Source organism: Amaranthus tricolor, chromosome 2 (assembly GCF_026212465.1).
Source record: "Amaranthus tricolor cultivar Red isolate AtriRed21 chromosome 2, ASM2621246v1, whole genome shotgun sequence".
Taxonomy (NCBI): Eukaryota; Viridiplantae; Streptophyta; class Magnoliopsida; order Caryophyllales; family Amaranthaceae; genus Amaranthus; species Amaranthus tricolor.
Window position 1 is genome coordinate 29,053,848 of NC_080048.1, and position 2,229 is coordinate 29,056,076.

Genomic DNA, 2,229 nt, shown 5'->3' on the forward strand with positions numbered 1-2,229 from the left:
AGACATAATATTCTGGGATAAAATCAAAATATTATGTTTCCTTATTTTCTACACTTGCCATCCTCCATTTGGCATGTACAAATGGCCAATATCTCTTAAATATTTTCCTAACTAATTTTTCAAACTATAAATCTCCTCATAAAATTTTCATCGGTTCTCTATGTTATCCTCTTATTCCTTTTACTCGAATAAGTAAAATTCAACCAAGATCTACTCCTTGTATTTTTATCGGGTAATCTAGTAATGATCATGGTTATAAATGCTAATATTTCATATAGCAAAATTATCATAAGTAAACACGTTCTCTTTGATGAAAATAAATTTCCTTTCTCTAAATAGATTTTCCTTATCCTACTACATATGATTTTTTAGCATGGCATTTCTCTATACATGTCTTATTTTTTACGCAAATGATATTCACTAGCTCACTCTCACGTAAGTTCATGAATTAGTTCAATAATAACTTTACCTTTAACCCAAATCTACTTCTTGGCCTAAGCTTGCCGCAAAACCTTATGAACTTATTACTTCACAGGACCCATGTTCTCTTCCTTCTGCTAAGGCCCAAAAATGCCCTCCTCTATTCCTTTTAACGTAGATCAGCCACTTTCTAATGCCACCCAACAACCCCGTAAATACCATTTAAAACCAAGTAATCTAATCCTAATATCTCTCTTATACATTCCTTCAATCCGTTCCTTAAAAGTTGAAGACTCAACTACTTTAAATAATGATGATTCAAAACACGTATTAAATTAATCAAGAAATTAAGTGCTTATATTTATTTAATAAATTGGTCCAAAATCAAATTAAGTATAAAAATATTTTATATATGTTTATTTGATGTTAATTGATATTTATTCCTTTATATTTATTTGATCAAAATATGGCTTTAAGTAAATTAAAATAGTCAAAGTTATATTATTATTATTGTCATATGCTTTTATTAATTAAATGAAATGGATTGATAATTATTAGTCACAAGGTGTGATTATCATATGAATTAATAATCTATTAATTTAGTTACCTTATAAAACGTGTAAAGTGTAATATTGGGTTTAAAATAATTCCTAAAAATGTGGGATTTAGTTATCCAAAGGGCATGCTTGGATTGAGTGTAAATATTTAAAGGGGGAATTAAAGTCGAACTAATGAAATGAAAGCAAATAGAGATGCATTTGAAGTAGTTGAGATAGTTGTGAAAAAGGTGAAATGAACATGTAATAAAAATAAGGAAAAATTACACAAAACTACCTATTCTATAGCACCTTTTGCAAAAAACTACCTAATCTAATTTTTTTTGCAAAAAAACTACCTTAAATGACATAAACGTTTGCAAAAGACTATCAGATGACGGAATCAGCTAGTTGACCATTAGTTATATGTTTGACTCTACACGTGAATTGCACGTGACTTCATTTAAAGCTATGAAATGTTTAATTCCCGTCATCTTTTCCTTTCCCTCCATTCTCAGTTGATGATTGCTCTCACAGATCATGAAAGACATCCATTAACACTCAATCAAAACTTGAATACAGCATTAATCATCCCATCCAATCAACTGGTAAGTTCTTTAATTGCTATTTATTTCATTAATCTACCCGAAAATTCGAATTTCTCTCATATATGCTCTGAATCAGTACTTGAATGCGTGGGTTTACTTATTCATTAATATACTCCCCAATCTCGATCCTCTGTTCTCTTCTCTTAATCTTCCTTTTTTTTCGTTTGAGATTTCAAAGCGTTCCTTCATGTATAGTTGAATCAATTTGTTGTTTATGAGAAAAAAAAAAGGAGATTGTCAAAGGAAAAAAGGGTTGATTTCAAGTGGGTAACTAAGCAAGGGTAAATTCCTCTTTTCAAAAACCTTTTAAAACTGAATTTATTTTCTAGGGTTTCTAATTGCATTTTATTTGCTTGAGTTTAATGATGCTTGTTGATTGTTATATATGTGTTGTGATCTAATATCTTTATGTGTTGTGCTGCAATTTCATAACTATAGAAATTTTGCACATTATTATTCTACATACGAGATGATAAAGCCAGTGAACATTCATTTATATTTTGGTGGTATTTTTGTTATTAAAAACTGCAAAACTGAATATAGACATTTAGGACTTAGCTTGCACCTAAATGTAGAAGAGGTTTGTTATTTTGAAATGGCTTATTGGATTAGAAATGAGCTAGGCTACGCTGATGTTGGTAGAATTTGGCACAAGAGGTATGGCT